The sequence below is a fragment of the Macaca thibetana genome, chromosome 6, assembly GCF_024542745.1.
Source record: "Macaca thibetana thibetana isolate TM-01 chromosome 6, ASM2454274v1, whole genome shotgun sequence".
In the NCBI taxonomy this organism is placed as follows: domain Eukaryota; kingdom Metazoa; phylum Chordata; class Mammalia; order Primates; family Cercopithecidae; genus Macaca; species Macaca thibetana.
The window spans coordinates 92601325-92627125 of record NC_065583.1 but is presented as its reverse complement, the minus strand read 5'-3'; the positions used below and the strand labels follow the sequence as shown (position 1 = coordinate 92627125).

The 25801-nt window shown below is 34.8% G+C and overlaps 1 protein-coding gene across 31 annotated transcripts in view; it reads right to left on the bottom strand.

Annotated features, from left to right (window-relative positions):
* Window positions 1-25801, bottom strand: part of MEF2C (myocyte enhancer factor 2C) — a 182564-nt gene that overhangs the window by 135080 nt on the left and 21683 nt on the right. For 3 of the 31 annotated variants that reach the window (XM_050795493.1, XM_050795482.1, XM_050795492.1), the window contains exon 1: window positions 25502-25768. The exons of 15 other annotated variants lie outside the window; for them this stretch is intronic. The gene's annotated coding sequence lies outside the window, so the exon portion shown is untranslated. Of the gene's footprint in view, window positions 1-20349; window positions 21870-24917; window positions 25476-25501; window positions 25770-25801 lie in introns of those variants that run through there. 13 more of the 31 variants (XM_050795451.1, XM_050795485.1, XM_050795479.1 and 10 more) reach the window with 11 other exon arrangements.

Here is a 25801-nt window from a genome sequence, read left to right as displayed (position 1 = left end):
AAGGGAAACACAGCATAAAAGTTCAGAAAATTTGGAGCCTGACAATGCGATGGAAAAGAAAAACCCATTTTCTGAGGAGAAATTCAAGCCAGCTGCAGAAATCTGCATCAGTAACAAGAAGCCAAATGTCAATCACCAAGACAATGGGGAAAATGTCTCCAGGGCATGTCAGAGACTTCCTGGCAGCCCTTCCTATCACCTAGAGGCCTAGGAGGAAAAAAAGGTTTCGTGGGCTGGGCCCAAGACCTTGCTGCTTCGTGCAGTCTTGGTACTTGGTGCCCTGTGTCCCAGCTGTGGCTAAAACAGCATGAGGGTGCAGCTCAGGCCGTTGCTTTAGAGGGTTCAAGCTCCAAGCCTTGGCAGCTTACACGTGGTGTTGGGTCTAGGGGTACACAGAGGTCAAGAAGTGAGGTTTGGGAATCTCTACCAAGATTTCAGAGTATGTATGGAAATGCCTGGATGTCCAGGCAGAAGTCTGTTTCAGGGGTGGAACCCTCATGGAGAACCTCTGCTAGGGCAATGCAGAAGGGAAATGTGAGGTCGGAGCCCCGACACAGAGTTCCCATTGGGTCACTGCCTAGTGGAGCTGTGAGAAGAGGGTCATTATCCTCCATCCGCCAGATCCACTGACAGCTTGCACCGTGCACCTGGAAAAGCCACAGACACTCAATGCCAGCCTGAGAAAGCAGTCAGGATTGGGGGGCTGGGGGGCTATACCCTGCCAAGCCATAGAGGCAGAGCTGTCCAAGGCCATGGGAGCCCACCTTTTGCATCAGCATGACCTTGATGTGAGCAGAGTCCAAGGTGATCATTTTGGAACTTTAAGGCTTAATGACTGTCCTACTGGATTTTGGACTTGCTTGGGGCCGGTAACCCCTTTGTTTTTGGCCAATTTCTCCCAGTTTGAATGGGTGTATTTTCCCAATGCCTATACTCCCCTTGTATCTAGGAAGTAACTAACATGCTTTTGATTTTGATAGATGGAACTAACTAACATGCTTCTGATTGGTGGAAGGGACTTGCCTTGTCTCAGATAAGACTTTAGACTTTGACTTTTGGGTTAATATTAGAATGAGCTAAGACTTTAGGGGACTGTTGGAAAGGCACAATTGCATTTTCAAATGTGAGAATATGAGATTTGGGAGGGGCCAGGTGAGAAATGATATGGTGAGAACAAACTAATACACTCCCTTTCTTCAGATTTCCTGTAAAGTAGCTGAATGTGTGCTTAAATTACAGTCCAAGTCTAGACGATGCAAAGAAAAATCTCAAAGCAGGACTTTAAAAACAATGAAATTAATAAAACAGCAACAACAAAAACTCTGTGAATTAAATACATGCAGTATTGCTTTTAGACTCATAAGAATATTCAGCAAAGTATTTTCTTCCTATTAATTTAATTTGACAAATTGAAGTATTTCTTGATAATGAAATCCAACTGGTGAATATGTACTTCAAATCAACTCAATGCATACATCTTTACTCCTTGCAAAAATTAGGATCTTCCTCAATCTTCCCTCCATGCTCCTACATATGCCTATCACCTCAAGACCAACCTCTACATTCAAGCCTCCCCAATCTTTTTTCCTGTCCCTCATATAGGAATTCACGTGTAATATTTACCTACAGTATATTCAAGGTACTTTTCCAGTCATTTCAGGGGACCCTTAAAAAAGCAAGACACCATAAATATTGGAATAAAGGGAGTGACAGAATTCATTTGCTCATTAATTTCGCAAGTTAATCATGGGCCTTGGCTGTATTTATATTTGCTGACCACAGGCAACAAAACTTAAAGCCCACCTGGGATGTCAGGAGGAGGCAGCCCAGTAAGAGTTAACTAGAAGACAAGGAAGGGAATGAAATGCATTTGATAAAGGTAGGGATTCTGGGACCCACCCATTTGTGTCCTTATCCTTGTTGGGTGCAGTCCTTCTCTGGCCCTCACTTACATCCTTGTCATTCCCTAATCCTGGATCAGTTAGTTACTCCTCGGAGAAATCTCTTTCTCATGTGTTCTGCATGTCAGTTAAAGACAACTAATAAACATTTAGAGTGAGGCTTATTATAAATCTGCATTAAGAAATAGAAAAAGCTATTTAAAAAAAAATATAAACTAAGAATACTTGAATCTTTAAGCAGTAATCCTCAAACTTCACATTCTCATCATTTAAATATTATGTTCAAAGTTCTCCCCAGGAAGGTAGTAGTGATGGTATTACTGTCTGTACTCAAAAGCAAGACACACAGTGACAAGGCACATTCAAGCTCTTCCGTTAAGATCCTGCTCAACTGTTTTTTTCCTTTGTGAAGTATTTCCAGAATCCTCATGTAGCACAGATCGGGCTTTTTACTTCCTGTGCTATCAAAAAGGTAGAACCAGCATGCAAGGAAAACAAAGGAGAATGCTGTTTCACATATGAAAGTTCCTGTATTAATTAACTGAAGATGACAGTATTCCATAATAAGAGGAAAGCATTACTGTTTCCAGTATCCTAGTTTAGTTCATACCTGACAGAATGTTATATAACTGCTACAACCTCATCCTAAAAGAAGCCAATAATTTGAAAATTAGATAGATTTAATTAATTGTACACATTGGGAAGTTGCACTCAACGAGCAAAAACTCTTCGCAGACATGACATAGATGTAAAGCTAATGGCTACAAGGCTGCAAAAATATTTGCTCATTTATGAACAAGTCAACAAATTTGAGGTTTTATTTTCTTGTGGGAGTGAATTCAGTAGTGTTCAACAAAAAATATATTTTAGTTTTTTTCTTTTTAAACAGAACAAACACATTGGAGACTGTAGCAGATACTACTATTTTCTTTAAACAGCTTCATAAAGTTTGGTAGGGCAATTCATGATAAAGTTTCTTAAACCCTACAGGTCTTATCATTTTACTAAATACTTTCTCTAAGTAGGAAAGAGTATAAATTTCCTTTAGGTAATGGAAATAAGTTACATTTTTATAGCCAATTCAGCATTCTAATAATGACTGGAAATACCTATGAAACCCTATGTTTCACAGGTAGGAAAGGACAACAGTTTCTTTTACATAATGGCAATATGTTCCATTTTTACAGTAGGTTCAACATTCTAATAATGATGGGAGTGCCAACGAAATGAAAGAAGTACCTTCTAATTTTCTTCCACTTCTCTAAGGCTGGTAAAGGGGCAATCCTGACACTTCTAATGTGGACAGGTGAATAAATGAATGAAACTATTACTTTGTATGGTTTTTTTGTTTGTTTGTTTTGTTTTTTTTTAAATAATGAGGTAGGTTTTTGGCAACCCTGTCCCAATGACCAGGAAGCCGTGTCTGCTGATCATAATGGTAGATTTGTCCATTCACTATTTCCCTTAACATTTCCCCCCTCTAAAATCATAAAACATATGAAATGTGTTTTGTTTTTAGAAACTGTAAATTTTTTTCACTTTAAAAAATGCCATATTCCAGGGCATACCTTTCAGATAGCCTTAGGTTATGTCTGTGTGCCAACTGCAGCCTCATTCAGCAGAGCTGCTCTGCTCAGCAGAGCCTAGCAGTTATGATCTGGAAATGTTGGCCCCACCACGTGCATGACATTAAGATGATCCACAGCAATCCTGCAAGACTACAGTTTAAGTAGAGCTTCCAATTTGCTGTGGTTGGCATGACCTAATTTTGGCTCGAAAGGTACATTTTTTCCCCCTCTGGGTTTCACTGACTACACATTGGAGAAAAAAATATGTTCTTCAAGGGATTCTTACTCTTTCCTTTCTTAAGGAAATTTAGGGAATTTAACAACTGCTGGCCTCTGGCTAATACCCAAACTAAAGTCTTTTTCCAGCTTCGCCTACATCTTGACCCCTCATGCCAAATATTTTAGGCAGTCTATTTATAAAGTTCATCACTTCCCCTGTTACTTCATCTTTAGAAATGCCAATAATTTAGAAACTGGAATGATGCAGCTGGTCTCATAGATGAAAAAGCAGGATTCTATAGAAAATTTTCCTGTCATAACTTAAGAAATTAATTTATTTTCTTCTCAATTCTACAGCTAGAATGGAAGTAACACCAATCTTCTGTATTTGCTTCACCCTAGAGTTCAAAGATGTTTCAAAGTAGAGATTTTGAATGTTCCACTAACAGTAGTTCTTAACGCTGACTATACATTTCAATCACTTCAAACACTTTTTAAAAACACTGATACCCAGACCCATCCTAGACCAATGAAATCAGGATTGTTAGACCATGTTCCCTGGCATTGTTACTTGTTAAAAACTCTCCAGGAGATTCCAATGTGAAGGCAGATCTGAAATGAATCATATTAAAACTCTTAGAAACATAACCACTGCAACACAGGTATGTTGCATTATCTGCCTTGGATGTAGTATGTTCTTGAAATTTACTAGTCTATCCGGTTATGAGCTAATTCACCTGAGTTTCTCAGCTATTGGACGAAGTGTGAGAAAAAAATTCATCAGGACAACTTGAGTCTTAATAGATTTATACGTTAAAATCGTAGAAAATTTTGCCCTTTTGAGACAACAGTCCTGATAAATATGCCTCTTTTCTGCGGAACCAGTATTAGGAAATTTCAAGGGCTTGAAAATTAACCATTTTTACGTGGATCAAATTGACTTTTTGGAGGGTTTCCAGTTGTATTTAAAAAATACAAATTTCACCTTGTGATATTTACTGACTTGCAAATCTCTAATATTATGCTAATTAAATTCAATGCTGTATACTTAATTTACTCAAGGTGATAATTTTCTAATTACATGTATGATGTTAATGTATTATCTATTTGAGATCAAATTCACTACATTTTGTGACTTCCAAAAAAGTCAACCCATTAGACCAAAGTTCTCAGTCTTTCATAACTAATTTATTTCTCTACCTCAGTCACTGAGAAATGGTATTAGCAAGCAGTGCAACCCAGTTCTTCCACCTCCCTCCATATGAAACAGGGCTTTTTTCATTAAATACCTGGTTTGTGAAGAAAACGTTATCTAGCAGCTGCGACCAAAAGGTTTACAGCCTTGGAATTCTGTTCCATTTTATAACTGAGATTATTATCTAATCCCTGCTCTTTACATAAGACTTTACGTGGTTCGTTTTATGGTAAGGCTTCCTATGAAATAATAAAACAATTTTTTTCTAGAGAACTTGTAGAACTAGCATTTTTATTTTCCTGTCATGTCTTGCCTTTTGACTTCTGTCATACACACAAACACACACACAGATATATGTGTGTATGTTTGTTTGGCAACATAGGAGGGATAAGCTCAGTTTCTTGGATTCTACATGTCTTGTAAGATCATGGTTTGCTATGTTTACAGATTTATCCCCTTGTATTACAGTACCCGAAGTTCTTTAAAAATATACAAGATGTTTTCCTAACGGTATGACATTCCTCAAGTACTTGTCTTTCTTTAGTTTTACTCTTTTAGAACAAGAAGGAAAATAAAACAAGAAATACCCTTTAAGTTTTTAAGAAATTACTTTGTAAGAGATATAAGTTGAATCTCCACTATATAAAGCATTCTTGGGTAGCTCACTGTTTGGCTCTTCTCTCTTATTCATAACTTGTCCCATATCCCTTGTCAAAACAGTGGGTTGCAGGGGAGGACCTGGATCAGGTCATTCTTCCTTTCAGCTGTGTCTAGGAAATAGGGCAGGAGTGGGTGCTGAAGAGGAGTATGTCCTCCCAGTTACCTCGAGATCTGCAACAGTGAGGTTTCTACGGCATACCAGAGAATGGAAAGAAGATTAGGTCGGCACTTCCTACTTCTGGTACCATCTTCACAGCTTCATTAGGTGCCCCCAATTTCCACCGAATCTAAAGGCCTGAGCAAGGCCTACACAGCTTTTCTAAATGGGAAAGCAAAGTTGAGAAAATGGCAGGCCATATAAAAAAACATATGAAAGTCTGCTATGCTTTCAGAGGGCAGACTAGCCCCTAAAACTTCTTTTTCTGGAGTACTGCCAGGATTTGACTCATCATGTAAGACTCACCTTAGGCATCCTCGACTGAAGATTGACTTAACCAGTCATCTCCCAAAAGAGCTGAACATTCTATCAACATTCTATCAATTAAACGTTTACCTCACTTTTAATATACCTGCAGTATAGTGTTTATCACATTACATTTATGATTGCACTTTGCATATTCATCTCCCTCATCAGACTGAATTCCTCAATAACAGAGTTTCCATCTCTCGCTTTTGTATCCCTAATGAAACACTCCTATGAAACACTTAGTGAAAAGTTGACTTATTAGTTAATAAATTTATACAATTGATGTCCAAGGAGAAGCATTGGGCAATAGCAGTAGACATGTTATTGGCAGAGCCAAAGGTAGTTTTCAAGTTACAGGTTTATTTGTTTCTGAAACTGTAAGAATGCATGGATTTGTATGCCCAAGTTCAAGATTCACTATTTTGAAATATACAACACATTATTATTAACTATAGTCAACACACTGTGAAAAGAATACCAGAACTTATTCTTCCTCCTGTCTAACAGAAACTTTGTACCTGTTGATCCATGCCTCATCTCCCCTTTCCCCATCCTCTCCAGCCCCCATTTCTGGAAACTGCCTTTCTACTCTCTACTTCTGTAAATTCAGGTTTTAACACTACACATACAAACGAGATCACACAGTATTTGTCTGTCTGTGCCTGGCTTATTTCACTTAATGTAATGTCTTCTATGTTCATTCAAGTTGCAAATGACAGAATTTCCCTTTTTTTTTTTTTTTTTTTTTTTTTTGAGAGCGCGTCTTGTTCTGTCTCTCAGGTTGGAGTGCAATGGCACCATCTCAGATAACTGCAACCTCCACCTCCCGGGTTCAAGCGATTCTCCTGCCTCAGCCTCCCGAGCAGCAGGGATTACAGGGATGCGCCACCAGGCCTGGCTTTATTTTGTACTTTTAGTAGAGACGGGGTTTCACCACGTTGGCCAGGCTGGTCTCAAACTCCTGACCTCAGGTAATCTTCCCGCCTTGGCTTCCCAAAGTGCTGGGATTACAGCCCTGAGCCACCATGCCTAGCCACGGCTTTTTTTTTTTTTTAAGGCTGAATAGTATTTCACTGTGTATTCAGTGTTCTCCACACAAAGAAATGATAAATATTTGAGGTGATAGTTATGTTAATTAGCCTTCTTTGATCATGCTACAATGTATGCATGTGTGGAAATATCACATGTACCCTATAAATATATATGGTTATTATATGCTATTTAAAAATAAAAATTCACATTTATCTTTTTCTAACTAGTGGTTCTCAACCCAAGCCTTACATTAAGAGCTCCCAGGCAGCTCTGAGAAACTGCAATACCTGGATGGCAGGTCAATTTAATCTGAATCTGGGAGTGGAACTTGGGCACTGGTGTGTGTGTGTGTGTGTGTGTGTGTGTTTGTATATGTATATTTGTAATATGCATATTTACATATTTATAAATATACATAAATATAAATATACATAAATACATAAATTATATATGTATATTTATATATTTAGAGACCAGGCCATACTCTGTCACCCAGACTATAGTGCAGTGTCACTACCAGAGCTCAGCGCAGCCTTGAAGTCCTGGCTCAAGAGATCCTCCAGCCTCAGCTTTCCGAGTAGTTAGGACAACAGGCATGTACCACACCGTCACGCTTGTGTTTGTAAATTTTTTTCTTTTTTTTTTGAGACGGAGTCTCGCTCTGTCGCCCAGGCTGGAGTGCAATGGCGCAATCTTGGCTCACTGCAACCTCCGCGTCCCGGGTTCAAGTGATTCTCCTGCGCCTCAACTTCCTGAGTAGCTGGGATTACAGGTGTCTGGCACCACGCCCAGCAAATTTTTGTATTTTTAGTAGAGACAGGGCTTTCCCAGGTTGGCCAGGCTGGCCTCTAACTCCTGACCTCAGGTGATCCACCTGCCTCCCAAAGTGCTGGGGTTACAGGCATGAGCCACCATGCCTGGCCGTTTTAAAAAAATTTTGGAGATTGGATCTCACTATGCTGCCCAGGCTGGTCTCAAACTCCTGATCTCAAGCGACTCTGCAGCCTCAGTGTCTCGAGTAGTTAGGATTACAGGCAAGAGCCACTGTGCCCGGCTAACATCAGTATTTTAAAATAATTCTCCTTACAGCCAATAATTCAGAACCACTTATCTAAGCTAACTGTTGAAAGGAAATCCAATGTTTTATACCTATGACCTTGTCACTTGGCATATACCAAATTTCAGTTATTGCCCATAGTCTTCTAATGAATTCTGTTTGTGGGAAACTTGGTTGATTTTAGTCTTTAGATGATTAAACTTTTAAAAAAGGCTTTTGAAATGCAATATTAGCTACATCACAATCCTCTTCAAGGAATATTACTAATAAGTTTATGCAATTATCTTTTATAGAATTAACCAACAGCTATAACTTCCTCCTCAGTCTTAGGGTAATCCAGGCCTTTAGAGTGAATAATTATCTCCTGCATATTTACAACTCAAATGGATATTAATATAAATAAGGTGTTTTATGGAGTCTTAGAGCGTGCTTTACAGTTAGAAGATTCCAAACAGAGAAAATTCAAACAACTTTAGTCAAAATCACATTAGGAAGTAGATATAACCGGCCTCAGGGGTTTTGCTGGAAAGAGAAGAATGAACACTGAGTGTTATCAATGGCACTTAATATTGCATAAAGCACACAAAACTCCCCCGCCAATGGGCACCATAAATGACAGGAAGGCTGTTTATCACTGTAATCAATTAATTCCAAATAATACATTGAATCCCCAAATCTTCAAGTCACATTTCTAATAAACAAATTTTTAAATACAGAGAGCATAGATTATTTGCATATTTGCAAGGTAATGCAAACAAGCATTTCATTCTCTTCAACAGTGAAACAAAGCGGAAGCAAATGTAGTTACTTATATGAACTGTGGAAATTTGGCAAAGAATCCATGACATTAAAGATATGGTAGCTATTAATTTTGAAGTCCAAAGCTTGTATATTTGGTAATTCAGAAATGTCTGTGTCCCATTTGACCTCTGGCCAGCCTCTCTGTCCTCACTTCTAGTCAATAGTACGGCAATACTTTTATGAAAAAACAAGGACACTGTTTATTAGAAAAAAGAAAGTTCATATTGTTTCTCATGGTAAAAATTCTAAAAATGACCCTTTTCCGTTTTCAAAGGGTCTTTTACTGAATCCAGAAAAATTCAGTTAAAAGCTAAGAGCTATGCATTTGATGAATAAACTTGATATTATATTTCTTAGTTTTCAAATATAATATGACCTTGTTTCTAACGCATCAGTAGTTATTTCACATCTAACTCTGGTTAGGTTTTGTTGTTTTCCTTTTTTAACTACAAAGAAAAAGTTTAAAGGTGTTCTTGAAGTTGAATTCTCTAGAATATCCATCTGCACTAATTAAATTTACTGAATAACTCCTGAAATCCATTTAATATTCATTTATAGACTCCGTCATACATCTCACATTTTAAAATTAAAACCATATAAATTACTATGATTCTTGCAAATGCAGGTTAAAAATTAAAACAGCTCAAGAAATGAATAGCGAAGTGGTCACTAGACAGTGATGACATAAAATGAGATTTTCCCATTTCAATTAAAGCTAATATTGTAGCTGGAAAAATATATTTTCACAAATAGTAATAAGACATTGCTTGTGAAAAGATGATTTATCAAGTAGTTGATAATATATGTTTTTCTCGCTTCACATTAGCAATGTGGAAATATATATCACAGACCAAGAATTAACTTATCTTTAAAAACAATATAAACATGTTTACACAAACCTAGTTATATTGTCATTCCAAGGTTACTAAATATTTTTCCCCAAGATGCCAGGCAAAATGAAGACTCAATAATTGACTCTTTCTTTCTTCCTGTCTAACAGATAAGATCATGTATGTGAGATTTTGGCTTAATAGGAAGAGAGCGGACTTGAGACTGACTATCTGGGTTGAGATTCTAGGTCTGCCATTAAGTGGGTAACTTTGGACAAGTTACTTTGCACATTTTTACCTCAATTTCTTCATCCATATAATGGGGATAGTAACTGCACCTACCTCATTAAGTTTTGAGGAATAAATGAATTAATGCATTTAAAACTTCAGGCCCATAGAACAGTGCTCAAGTATATGGTATGCTCTCAAAAAAATGTTAGCTGTGGTTTTAATTGTCTTATTATAATTAGCAATTCTTTCAAATTAATATAAGCTTTTAAACACATATCATAAAAGTTATTATAATTATTAGAGATATTTTGAGTAGTGACGCTGAAGAAAGTAAAAGTGGAATTCCTAAGTCATAGTTGAAAGTATCAATTATATTTATAGAAGATCAGTCCTACTTTCAACCACCAAGCCAGCAAGAATTGAAAACCAACTGGTCAACATATGTCGATGCAGATGGAAAAAGGATACAACTGTCTTTAAATTCCCTAAAGAAAGCTGAGTGGAGAGCCTTCTGGTCACTGCAGTCCAACCTATCATTACGCGTGCAGCGAGACTCTTTGATGGGTTTCTTAGTCTATGAATAATATATATTTTGGGGACAGTGTCACAAAAATAATCTGTCTTTGCTCCAAAAAGACCTATGACTAAGCAAACGCAAAGAAAGAATTACCTCCCAACCACAAAGGAGGGTGGTACCCCCTGTGCTGGAAATCAAGACAACTGGCAAAACTTTAAAAAGTATTTTTGAGATAAAAATGGCCCCACGGTTCATATCCTGGAGAACCAGCAACATTTCACGTTTCAAAACTACTCTTCCTTTGACTTTAAAAAATAAAGCTGGGGGAAAATATCTGATTACTTCTTTATGAGGCATTACTAAATAAAAAAGCCTACCTTTTTAGAAGATCTGGTATTTACAAGCATTTCACAAGGCAAAACACAACTGCAAATATTCAAGTTCGGTGAATATTGCTCAGAGGAGTAAGCTTTTCCCCCAGTGAAATTTGGGATGATATTTGCACTTTGAGTGATAGAAGATTTTAAGGATTAGTAAATCAGGATAAGTATAAATAAGTTTGCCTCTGGAGTTTTGTCTTGAAAGGATGTCATGTATATTCCAATTGCAGCAAAATAAACGATTCTGGTTGTTCTCCAAGTCCGTGTGACACCCCCCACCCAATACTGGCATAGTTAGTTAGTGAGGCCATCTACTTTCTTGTAACAGACTACAATTCTCCCCCAACCCTACTGCTGATACTTTAAGGAGAAGAGAGAGAGGCTATGACAATCCACGTGATTCAACTAGAACATTCTTATCAGTTCACCACCTATGATTCCTGGCCTTTTAAGCCAAGAGCAAATATTCCGAATTACCCAAAACAAAGCAATGAAATTGCTTACAGGTTAGTTAAAAAGTTGAGTTACCTGATGTGTAAGATTACAGATAAATTAAAATGTTGGCAGAAAAAAGTGAACTCCAGAATTGTTCTTTATGATTCATCTTAAGTCTATGTGCTGTGTTCACATAGTCAAAAAACATTATAAAATCAACTTACAATAGGCACGTACACATTATAATATCTGAAATAAAACAAACAAGGATTCCTTTTTCTTTATGAAGAAACTTACTATAACAAGCATGTGATAGAACTCCAGAAAGACAATTTAGCAATTAATCTATATGATGTGACAACAGTGCCAATGAGTTCCAACTGTAAATTATTTTCTTACCATAATGACAAAGTTGTTTCACAAAGGTCTTAATTTATATTGCTGGATTTGTCTATGTGACAATATATCAGTTTCATAATCATGTTGTGCCTTAAATGTATTTTGTAATTTTTCCCAAGGCAGAAATCTGAAACTAGTTTTCATATATATATATACACACACACACACACACACACACACACACAAAATGTTTCATTTGTACAAATTGTCATTCCTTAATATATTTTCTTAATCTGCATTTTTAGTGCATGTGAATTATAACTGATGAAAAAATGTCTGATTTTCCTGAACTTTGAGTTGTTCTCCAAGTCAAAAATTGTTTTAAAATCCTAAAACTAGCACTTAAGTACCTTTCTAAAACCTTCAATTCTGAGAGATATTTAAATACCGTGAACTGTATACAAAATGTAAATGTGTCCATTATCTATCTGCATATGCAGTACATACTTACTACACATTCTTGAAATTTCAAATTCTATTAACTTACTATACTTAAGAATTCAGAAACGAATGCAACTTCCATTGCTCAAATTTTTTTAATTCACATAGTAACAGAAAAATTATTTTTTATGAAGACAGCAAAAACTGATTTTTTAAGAACAGTCAATAGAAATACAGAAATCTTAATGAACAAAAATTAATTTCATAACTAATTTTCTAGTATGCTTTTAAAACATGCACGCTTACAAAAACAAAATGTCATATTATTTTGTGAAAGGACAGTGTATCATGCGTCTCTATATGGACTAAGAACGTTTTGGTAGCTTAACTACTTTGGTTTTAACTTAATGGTGTCAAACACTTAGGGAAATCAGTATTATGTATCAGATCAAATAACTGGTACCTGTGGCCATATCCTAAGTATTCTATTACAATACATTTTTTAAACAATGTTTTTGACTTGAGTAGGAAGGTAGGTTTGCTTTTAGTATGAGGGAAGATATGTATTGAAGGATTATGCAGTAAATTTCATAATTGGAAATTTAATAATTTTATATAAAAATCTATGGTTATTTTAAACAATCCTATAAAAATTTACTCAAATTTAAATATAACACATTTCATAAAGATGTTTGTGAACTTTTAAAATTTTATTTTTAATGGAAAGTAAATATTTGGTCAAAAATATGTTTGGAAGAAAGCTTTTGGTCTATGAATATTATAAAAGTTTCTTAGAAATCTCTTAAGGCCTGAGCACAATAAAACTAGGGCAATGCATATATTCTCAGTTACTCTTTAAAAAAACCTGTAAAAGTGACTATAGTGGCATGTTCTGACACATTCTTTTCATAAACCGAACCCTGTTAGTGACAGCAGAACAGATTGTGTGCATCTGCTGGGAATGAGCCAGATGACAGTGGAAAAACGCACATGGATACCTTGGCACAGCAAATAAAAAATGGAGAAAAAAAGACCTGGAAGAGAAAGTGTTCAACTTTAATTGAAACATTCTTTCCAACATGATGAACATCATCCAACCACATCTTTTAGCCTGTCAATTTTACATATAAAAATGTGTTTTAAAGGAGTTCTTTGTAAATTAGAGCTGTTTTGTCCTCTCTCAGCACTAAATATTGACTCAGGTTTTGGGTTATTTCTTCAAATTATGGCAATGAAATAAGCATTAGGGTAGAAAAAGAGGCCAAACCACTCTACCACAGCCTCTACCAAAAACACTAAACTTATAAAAACCCTTTCAGGTTCAAGTCAAATTTTAAATATCTGGGGTAAGTTTTTGAATTATGTGGGTATTATATTGACAAGTGCCAAAGATGCCACAATTCAAATATTCTGCAAATGTGACTATTGTAAATGTTGCTTGCACTCAAGAGTGCTACAATATTTTATTTTATGCTGATCAACCACAGTATTGTTTAAACAATTGACTCAATAGCGGTAGAGAGGTCCATACATAAAAACAAAAGTGCTTCTATAAATCATATCAAGAAGTTTTCTCGGATGCTCTGATTACAATGAAAATTTATTCTATACAGTATACAATGCAAATTTTAAACTGAAGATGAAGTTGTTTAATAGATTAGTAGTCTGACTGAAGCAGCTGCAGTCAAAAAAAATTCTGGTGATTAACAGCCATTTTCCAGTAATCATAACCCTGGAAAGGGCTACTAAGTAGGGGGAGGGGGTTGCAGATGGGAATAATTCTCTAAGCCCATGTGCCTTAGAGGGCTCCATCATCTTCATGCAGACTTATTATTATTATTATTATTTTTAAATTAAAGCTTTTAGAGGCGTCCTTGATTGCAGTGTTGGGAGCTGTCCATGCTGTTTTACCATAGGGAAGTCCACTCTGCAAGTATTCCTTGCGCTGAGCACTCTTTATCCAGGCATTAAAACAGAGTTAGAAGAGAAAGCTGAAATGCAAGGTGCACACTAGAGGGGCATTATTCAAAAGCAGGAGAACAATTTCAAGTGGTTGCAACTCGCCAGGTTGTATAAACTGGGCATGTCTCATCGATATTACCTGACATCCAAAATACGAATTTTTTTGAGAAACTATGTGAACAGAGAAGCTGAACAAAGGGGTTTCCTGACACCAGTAATGCTCACATTTTTAAAATCTACATTTTACCTAAATTTGTTTGCAATATCAGAAAGTAATAATCCTCAGGTACAATTCTGCATTTTCTATACTTTATGTTTTTTTCTCATATACATAAAAATACCCAAATTAAGACAAGTTCATTTATTCATCATCTCAAAGTTGATAAACTGTGGTCATAATGAATAAGCCCTCAAATCTAGAGAAAAATAGGATAATAAGGGCACCATTTGCTAGTTATATTTTCTTTTCAAATAAAAAATGCATTTCCTCTTTATGGGAAAATACAATTCATTTATTCAACAAATATCTATAGAATGCCTATTATATGCAAGAGTTCTTGTGAAGGATTATAAAGACTAAAAGAACACACATTCATCATAAATTAATTCCATCTCTACATATAATCAAAGTTGTCTAATAAGAAAAATAAACAAAGATTTTGAATGTATACTTCAAAAGTGAATAATACTAAGAAAAAAACTTAGAATTCTTGGCAAGGCTGGTTACACCATTAAAATCACCTAATAACTGTACATGAAACACTTCCTCTAAACTGAACTTGCATCAAAACTAAGGAATAATCTATCTGCAATTCAGAACTTTGAGGAAATGACTTTTAAAATTCATGGATGGTATTATTTTGTTTCTTTGTTTCCATTTCTGGTTCTAAAAATAATACGATATTTATTTAATAACATCTAATCTGTGAAAGGTTTTGATTTTCTTGGAGAAAGAAGTATATTGTACTTAGCAATCATTAGAATTGACCCACCACTGCGTAAGAATTACAGACTTGCTCTGAATATGACTCAAATTTAATTGACTGAAAGTATTATTGAAAAATAATTTTTAATAACCATCCCACCCAAAATTTCTAAATGATCATTAGCAGGAATGTAAAATGACTAAAATATAGTGTAATGCTATGATAATAATTTAGTAATTACTGATCATTTACATGTGTCTGTATTATGGTTTTATATCTATTATCCTAGTATATCCTTAAAACACTTTAAGAGGTGGGTGATTTTGTAACTCCCATTTTACAGATCCTGGAACTGGGGCTTTCTGGTCATTAAAACAACTGCCTAAAACCACTAACCAGTAAATGAGAGGTCGGCTTTTGCACCCAGTTTTGGTCGTTGTTCTTAATCATTACTCTTTATTGTTTATGGACATGTTTGTCTAATAGCGTAACATGTACAATCAAAGAAATGATATTAAGTGTGGAAATGGGGTCTCCAAACTCTTTATGGCTGTTTAAATGATCTTCTCTCTCTTAAGTGTATCTTCATCCTTTCACACTTTATGTCTCTCTCTGCTCTCCCCCACCGATGCTCCCCACACTGTACACACACCGTACACACACACACACACACACACACACACACACACTCACCCCGTTGGATTTCTGGTCCAACATTTACTTCATAGAGCAACCTAAAAGGCATAATTTGGTTGAACTTGCCCAATAACTGTACCACTTCCAGGGAGTTCATGAAGCTGTTCATGTTTGCCACGAATATACCATCAAGTGACTCGAAAGCTGCTGTTGTTCCTTACAAAGATGTGATCCTACAGCCCTGGCTGTTTCAAGATCAGTGTGTGCAGCTCTTTCAAATCATGGCATTGGGCTGTGATGAACCACATCAGTTTCTCAAGTGTAAGGAGATAAGTTAGCATCTAAAACAATTCTGTCGCCCATGTGTAGTCAAAACAAGTTAAAAGTGCACTTGCTTTCACAATGCCAAATACTTTGAAGCAAGAAGGAAGCTTCGAAACGAGAGAATCCAAAAACAATGAAAACGGAAGGAAAAAACACTGAAGTGAAGAATTCTCTGATTTTTTTGAAGCTATGAAATGAGAGAAGCGGAGGGAAAAATCACATAGCGCTCACTCTAAATCAAGCAAGATCAAACAGTCTTGGAAGGGATATTGCCGATTCATTTCAACCAAAGAGTCATAGGGAAACAAATAATGGGTATTGAGTATGTTACTCAGCCTTCTGCAAATCCATCAATGTTGCCATGGATTTTTTTTTTTTTTTGATTTATGTAAGGCGGGAAAAATTCAAACATAAAATGGAAGAAAAAAATAGTCAAAATTATTTCCTTTAACTTCTAACCTATATAGAGTCTAAGTGGACTTCCAATAAATATGAGAAATAAAAAAATAGATTCACTTAAAAATAGACAAATTTGTTAGACTTCATTTAGTTAAGAAAAATCATCCAGAATGAATTAGGTCTGGATTTACACAGTACCTTTTAAAGATATTAATGTTAACTGTAATAGAAGGGTGAAAAGATCTACTTTTTAAACCACATAAACCTTTACTAAAAGACCACCCAACAACTTAATAAGGCTCCTCAAATATGGATGAAAATCAGGTACCTTAAAGAAGTAATTGTTTTAATGGTTAACAGAGTTTAAGATTTCCCAAATTCTTGACCAGAGAATTACCAACTAGGTGAACCTCTAATAGAGTCAACGTTTTAATCGGGTATAGTTTTATCATATTTAAATAGAAATATAGTTTATTTTCTATTTTAAAATTTCCATTCCATACATGTGTTCAATAGTTGAAACTTTACAATGTATCTGACAATATTTACCAAGGGGTATGATTCAAATGATCCTACTGTTCCAGAGAATTTCCAAGAAAATAAAGAAATCTCTTACAATAGCCTAAATAGAAGCATAGTTTTAATCTGAATTTTTAAATATGTGTAATTTTCTAACAAATAAATGTCAAAAGGTATTGACTCATATCTATATTAGCATTTACAAAACAAAGTTTAACATTTTTTTCCTCCCTTGCTAATGGGCCTTGAAAAAGTACCAGGTATAGGAATATGCCATTGTTTTCATATTCTTATAAGCTGTCTTATACATTTTTTAAGATTTATGCTGTATTAATTTCTTAACAATTTATTGGGAACATTTGCATTCACAGAAAAATAGATGCTTGATATTTAAACATAATTAAAATTATCATTCTTATCTATTTAGGTTTCAAGAGAAATAAAATTAAATTACACTTAACTGTTGGTCTAATATGGTCAATTTCATATAGGCAATTAATAATTAGTGTAGTGGGTTAACGACAAAGCTAACATTTATACACTATTCATATACTGTTAAATCAATAATTTAGTGTAAAAATAAAATTAGACCAAATATTTATTAAGTGGTAACACTTTCTCCTGAAGGCTCTCATTTAATACATTTCCAAAGAAGAAGGCTAGTTTTAGAAAGGTGTGCTGGCTGCACCTCATACAAATGAGAATTCTACTGATTGAAAGGAGCCATGGCAGCTAGAAATTATTTTTTTAATAGGATTTTTAAAAAATCACATGGGTAACAGTTGAAAATGTAACTGGTAATTAAAGCCTGCTTCTTAACAAATGTTTACTTTAATTTCTTAAGGAGAAGTACAAGTTTTTAGACTCTAGTTTCAGATACAAGGAACATTAATGCAGATATTTAGAAGTCAATTTATTTTGCATTGTATTAAACACATTACTTACACTGTACCTTTCAAATGAAAAGCATAAAACTAACGCTCACATTTTCTCCCTCTGTACTCTGTATTTTGACCCCTAATAATCATTTAAAGTGTGGGTGTTTATCAATAAAAATTACTGCAGCACCACACATTGTGGTGGAACGTTGCTATTTCCCGAGATAAGTACAAAAAACCTCAATGCTAATTTGCATCACAAAATGATCTAACATATCTGGAATATAATGCACAGGCTTCACTGAAAAGAAACCATTACATTTTTCTTTGTGAAACAAAAAGTACAGATATCTGATTGGGTCTGGGTGTGCTGGAGGTAGGGGGTGGGGAAGAGGTCTCATTTTCTATCTCACACCTATTGTTTTACGCATTCTAAACTGCTATATGGGAATAAAAAGGAAACATACTGAATCCACTTTGCAGTTAATGTCTTAGTAATTTAAGAGGCTGAATTTTCAAGTTAAAGAGGGGAAACATTATGCTTTTCCTTTCCCAACGCTATTTCCCCTATTTCCCAGGAAGAAGGCCCTCTGTTCGTTACCCTATGCAGGGGGAAAAAAAGGACATTACTTAGGGCTGAAACCACTCCGAGACAGAAGAAGGGAAGTTTATGATGTGGCACTGTGCACAGTATCTGGTCTGCAGCCAGTAAGTTTTCATTTTGTAGCTCTGCTTCCAGTACCTGCCCTGCATATTCAGGAATAAAAATATACCAGACCTCTACCTGAAAAACTGTGGATGTTACAAAGAATTAAAAGAGTTTATTTTTCTTTCTTTATCCTGAGTGTAATTACTGTTTTTAAAGAAGAAAGAGCTGAAACTATAGTAACTGGAAGTTTTTTTTTTTTTCTTTCCTTTTTAAACTCCTCAAACTACCTTCCAACAAAGCCATTTAAGTTAAATGGTACATTTACAGACTCACCTACATGAAGGATATAACTTAAAACATCTGCTCAGACACATACGTTCTGTTCAGATATAAAAAATGTGGCAAAATTTTTTTAAAATATAGGACCACTATATTCTTAAAATGTGTGTTCTTCTCTGTGTGTGTGTTCATTCATTCAAGAGATCTTTGACTGCAATTAGGTAGTCGGTCCTATAAAGGCTTCCTTGTGTGACCATAATTTCTAAAAGTAAAATGCTCCAGTGAATATTTCTGCTAAATAATCACATCTTCAAAATTACTTTAAAGAAATTCCAACCCCTCATGTTACATTAAGCAATAATGCCAGTTTTCCATAATATGCCTTGGTTGTAAGCACCTTATTCAGGGTCAACAATTAATTAGAAGACAAAAAGTATAAATCGCGTGTTTATTAAGTAGCAGGCAAATTTCTTTGTCTGTCTCAACGTATTTATGTTAATGAATTTATTTTCTAATTTTGAAAATGAGCATATTTAAGCCAAAGCTGCCTGTCTTCGGGGTTTGGGGAAGGATGCATATTCTCTTGCTATCCTTCTAACTTGCTGAAAGAATCACAGGTGTGAGAAAAAGACGGGGATAGTTCTTGGCTGTTTTTTTAAAAAAACACTTCACATTCTATCGAAGGACCACATCCACTTCTTTTTAAATACAATATGCTAGGAATCCATAGTATCTGAGAGCAATTTATATGATTTCTTCATGTGCATCTTATCTATGACAACAAGATAGAAGAGGAAAACCAGACCACCACGCTCATGATGCTATTTGCAAAAAGCAGGTTCTCAAAAGGGACTAATTTGAAGATCAGATAGTTCCTCCAGCCTCTAAAAACAAGTTTTGAGTGTTTAATTCAAATCACTGCTTGAGGACTTGCACTGTCATTCTACATGAATCCCAACACTTGCAGGAGGAACAACATTGCTCCATTCATTTCAAATTTACAGCATTAAGAATTAATAAAGTCTCTATAATGTCTGCATTATTTAAGAGTAATGATTCCTGAAGAAATCTGCCTGTAATAGGCTTACTGTTTTTATTGCTTGTAATGTTATCAATTTCCTTTTCAATGCCCTCGAAAGATTCTCTTCATGTGCTTTGAACTTTGTTTACATTGGCTGTATTTTAAAAATACATACCAAGATTTAACTTGCACAATAAAATGACAATGTACAGCAAATGAACTATGGTGATGACAAATAAATGTTACTCATATCACCTGAAAGTAAACCATGAATTTATATAACATGTATCACATAATTTCCATATTTAATAAGAATATGATTTTTTGCAGTAAACATTAAAATAGTATCAAGGAGATGCGAGATAATAGTATATTGAATAGCCTTTTCTATAATCTTAGTTTTACAATGGTATTCTTTGTCATAGAACATTCTTTAATTATTTTTCTTACACGGACAAAAATAACATAAGAACATCAATGCTATCTTCATATTCTTAAAAGAGAGGGGCAAGGAATGAATGCTTCCAGCACCCTTTATTTTGTTAGGCCTCAATATTGTCTGTAAAGCAATATGGTTACTACAAAATTCTTGATTTGAGCAAGAACAAAATTATTACAGTGTACTTTACAGTTATTTCATGCATGAATGTTAAAACATACTGAAATTATAAAACTTTCATATACCTTTTTTCAATATTCAGTGTAAGATAGGTTGTCAATAAGAGCTGCTTTAAAAAAAATTGACAATTTTCTTTGCTCACTAACTATAGGAGATCATTGCAAATTATTTTCTTTCTCATGCTGCTATTCACTTACATACTGCATATTTGCTTCAATTCTCCAAGGGAAGAAATGTGGCTCTTGTGGGAAAGGTCCACCCCTTTCTACATGTTTGCTTCCTTGAATGAAAGGAACACACCCCCTTACATTCTTTGAAATGTGTCCAACAATTGTAATAGCACTGTATTATTGACTAAATTAGAAAATCTTAAGTGATAGTCAAATATTGTTAATACGCTGTGTATTTTGAGTCAGGAGACCTAAATGACACATACACAGATAACAGAAATGAAGTTCAATCAAGTATCTACACTTGGATGCTTAGAATGTTTGTGTTAGTAGAAGAAACTCATGAATGTTTTTGTGTACATGTATGTTGTATGACACCTCAAGAAGAGGCCCATGAATGTTACAAGTTTTTGACTGCCTCCTTTCAATTTAAGACCTATTAGAGGAATTACCCCTTTCTTTCATAATTATAGTAGAGAAAAAATATTTAGAAACTTAGCAAGTAGAATCAGAGAGCTGTTTGAAATCACAAATGTGCAAAAATATCACAGGTCTGCGCTTATCATCCTAATGGCAGAAAACTCACACCAAAGTTGGTACCCACTAACTTCTACCTCATTAAGGCAAGCTGCCGGTCATTGGATATTACGTTCTAACAGGACTTCCCATTATGTAGAATAATGTATTTCCTTCCAAGGCAAGTTTTTCTTTTGTTGTTATTTTCTAATAAAGTAATATACTCCACATTTATAGAAAATTTTGCATTTATCTTTGATTTTATCTTTTCTAAATATTCTTTTTCTTTATTCCACTTTTACAAAGAAATTTGCAAGTGTAAAGATACAGCAGACAAAAAAATTATATCTCTTTTAAGATATTTTAGTGTTTAAATGAAATGGATAGTCCTTGTGCAATTTATCAGGCATTTCAGAATGAACTCAACTACATAATTAATTCCCAGGCCTACAAAATGGAAGCTTTGTTATTTGCCTGTGTTTCTCACTTGAAATAAGAGTGAATATATAACTGGAACTCAAGGTAATAAACTTATTAAAACTTAGTAAGATATTGTTATGGTCAAAGAAAACCCGCAAGTGCGTGCCACAAATCCACTCAGAAGAAACATCTCATTCACTAAAATTTTCTATCTTATTATAATAGTGCACAGAAAATTAAACACATAAATATTAATTTTATGTATCACAGATGATGTAGGCAATGAAAATGCAATGTTTACATTTATGGGTGACTCATTAGTGTTTTATTGTGTGAAACACTAGGAGGCATCAGTTGGGTGAAAAAGGACTTCAATTTTAGAAGAAGCAAGAAATTACTGTAAAGTTGGGTGTGTAAGAAGTTAAGATTTTTTTAAATGTTATTATGTAAACCAAAACTTTATTCTCTGAAATAAACCCTCAAAACATCATATTCTGTTGTAAAGAATGACCTTTATATAACATTCATTATATATATATATATATATAATTTGACCAATGAACTTTTATGAAGATATATTTCAGATGTATGGATTCATAACTGTGTAATTACACATTTTTATGTAGAATATATTTGGCAACAGAATAGCATAATGGATATTGACTATTATGAATTTTCTGCTGAATTACTCAATAACATAAGTGTATGTTTTATTTCTGGCAAATTCTGTTTCGTGCTATTTATAATGCCTCTGAAAATGTCTAATGCATTTAAGTCTTACAATACCTGCTTCGTGTAAGCAGACAATTTGATGTTTGTTCATAAAGAAATGATGGAACTTAAAATTTACACAATGAGGACATAGATAAAAAAGGACATGTTTTCTCTTACTTCACTACTGAAAGCCTGTCATTTGAAAACTGAATTTTCCATTGTTTGAATGGTTCATAATGATGAAGCAACAGGGTCAAAGTATACTTATCTAGCAATCATTTGAAATTGAGTGTCTTGCCATTCCTCAACAATCAGCTTTTATCTTTGACCTATCAAAATAACATGTGAACTATGTAATCTGCCTTTTGTAAGGTGCATAGACTCTGTTGTTGTTCCTGGTTTTGTGAATCACCTCTGTAATCTGGTTTGATTTCCTAAAGGTGACAGATCTCGGTGAACAGTCAAGCTTTACTGAGTGCAAGATAGTCCACGCGCCTATGAGATTAAGGTACAGTGCTAAGGACGGGGATCTTAATTACCTATCTTTCCACATGCAGCATACTGATGAAACATCAGTGATTAAATCACTTCATCGTGTCCAGGCAATCACCACATTAGTATAGAATGAATATGTGTATTTTGATAAGTTTTAGATATTAATTTGTGTGGCATTTTCTCAGAGGATGAGCTTTTGAAAAAGAAGTGTAACTTTATTAATAATCTCTTTACAGTCCATCTTGTGACCATGAATTGCATATTAAATTCTTCTACGTTGCTTCGAATCATGTCCCCAAAGCCAGAATTCTCTGTTTAATAATTATGTCTTTGTTGTTATGTAGCACAAGTATTGCTGCACAGCTATTTCCCCATTTTTGTCACTTTCTGAGATTTCATAGACTCAAATTATACCACACTTTAGAGTTGAGAAATAAAACCACAAAATATACTTCAATGAACAGAAGAAAGTTTTAAAAGATAATGTTAAGATATGCTAAGGAGTTATTCAGTGCTGTTCTTTATAAAAGAAGTTTAAATACAATAAATTATTTATTAGAAAGATACATTTGCAGTGTTATGCAATTTATTGATTCCGTTAAGTTAGGGTCAAGGAAAAAATTTCAGGTATTATTTCCCCCAAATTTTGCAAAATGAACATGTTTACAAAGAAGAAAAGATGCAAGTTGCCTCTTGTTATCTAAGTTTCATGGAGTTATCTAGTATTAAAGTGCTTCTATCTTGAAAAGTTAATATCGGTGATTGCACACTTTTAAAATACGAATAGCTCAGAAAAGGTGGAAAACTGTTTTTATTATAAATTGCTCATTCGTTATTGAAATAAAAAACAAATTAACATTTAATAAAACTGACACTTTAATATTATCTTTCAATATATTCCACATGCACAGCAATCAGGATGTAAATGGTATAATTAATGAGTGAAGTAAAATGCTGCCTTTCCTAAGCCTGAAAAAAAGTCAAACATTCCAATGTTGTGTGAATTATATTAATAAAAATAGTAGATTTTTATAAAATTTAGTAAAACTTGAAGTACAGATAACAGCCACCTACTGCCTGTTTGACGGGAGAATCAAATTTTAAGCAAATGTTATGTTTAAAGACTGTTTTAATGAAAACTTTTAGAATTGAGTTAGTAGCCGAATACACAGCTAAATGTACTTTTCTATAGATTGAATGAGATATTTAAAATATTTCTTTCCTCTTGAAATTGGATGTTAGATAGGGACATCTCATTTTACCTATCAAGTTCTGAGTCTTGCTTTAGAACTACTTCTTTTAACTTAAATAATTTCATGCATACACTGGAAGACAATAATATGGCTTTTAACAGCATTATCTTTAATTAAAACTGATCAAGAAACAAAAATACTGCTTATACCATATTGGTACATATTGAATGTTTTTAAAGACTAGCCAAAACTGACATTATTTTTTTAAATTAAATAAGATGTTTTAGTTTCAAATTAGAGATTGTTGATCTATTTAAAGCTAAAATTGGTATGCAATACGAGGTTAAATGGGGTTCACAGGTGGTCACATTTCCATGTCCTACCAAGTCTCTAGGGACTGGAGTTATTATACTCCACATAAACATCTTTACTCTGCAACCACAATTCCATTGCAAGGTGCCAGTGAAAGTAGGCTGGTCACTTTTTTTTTTTTTTTGGACTGGTATAATGAGGTGGCTGGAGTTTCCTTTATAGCACTTAGAAATTATATGCAGTCCCCAAGCATTTCATAAGACAGTTACTATTAGAGTTAGTTTCAGATTCACAATAGTAAAACGCACTTTGTGTCAAAGCAATTCTCCACTGAGGACCGGTTAAGGAACTGGCAGAGAGCCCAATTCTACTTATTATACTATCAGCATTTACATATAAAGTATTTTATACAAAAGACACGCATTCCTAAAATGTGACAAAAAAAGGCTTTCCCCAAAGAATGATAACTACTGGACTTAGAATAGTCAGAAGTGATTCAGATATAAAATTTCCTTTAAAAATCAATAGCCATGTTCAGGGAAGGAAGATAACATTAGCATTAAATGTAAATACTTCTATAACATTTAATAATACAATAAACAACGTGTCACATCTATATTTACTTCCTTTGTGCCAAACTTTATCATTGAGTTTGGTAACTTTCATTCCAAGTCTAAAGAGAAGGCAATTTAAGTGACTTAATCTTGCTTGCTTTTAAACGGCTATATATTTGACTTGACCTGAACAGCAAACTATATGCTGAAATCGAACGTGAATTGTGAAATGTGTAGACTATCATGGCAGGGATATTACCTTTTGTCCACAACAATTAAGAATCCTTCTGTCAAGCCAGCACTTTGGTGAGGGAAGGAAATGCACAAAGGTATACTCTGACAGACAGCCATGCTTTAGCTCAAACTAATCCCAAGAATTAGTGGCTCAGAAGCATAACCCAGGGCAAATCAGTGTCTTTGGGGGACTCATGGGAGCATCTTTCCACAGTGAACTAACTGCTAAATCTTAAGGCATCTACTTCAAGGTCACAGAACATGCTGTGAAACATTAAAATCCACCAGGCTCCACACGCTCCACCATATCAAACATGCTAATGACGTGAACTAACTTCATGAAACTTTAAATACACTGGTGTGACAGGAACGAGTCAGGAGTGATTTCAATAGCTGATGGCAAACGGATACGACTATCTAAAAAGTTACTTTTAGCAACAAACAAGGAAATCATGGAATCTAACGAAAAGAATGCACAACGAACCTCAACTTCAGCCTTCAAAAAAGGCACAGGGATAGATAGACACAGTGCCGTGGAATATATTGATGCAGATTTTAGAGACAATACCCGGGTTTTCTATTTCCTTGAGAAATGTCAGGGGTACTTACATGAAGGAAGACCCGATCAGATTAGTCCTTGAGATATTTTCCTTTCTTAAGAGAGAGAGAGAGAGAGAGAAAAAAAAAAAAATAACAACAATAATCTTTACTTCGTCCAGCGTTGAAGTGCTTCTCCACCTGATTCAAACATGCAGCCACGGCGACCCACACAGAACCTTCAAAGTCAATCCAATAGCAGCCCGAAGATGTCTGGGTGTACGCGTGTGCTCAAGTGTCTGTGACTGCGAGCAGAGCGAGCAGAGAGCTGGAGACGATGTGTGCGTGTGTGCGCGCGCGAGGGGAGCGCGC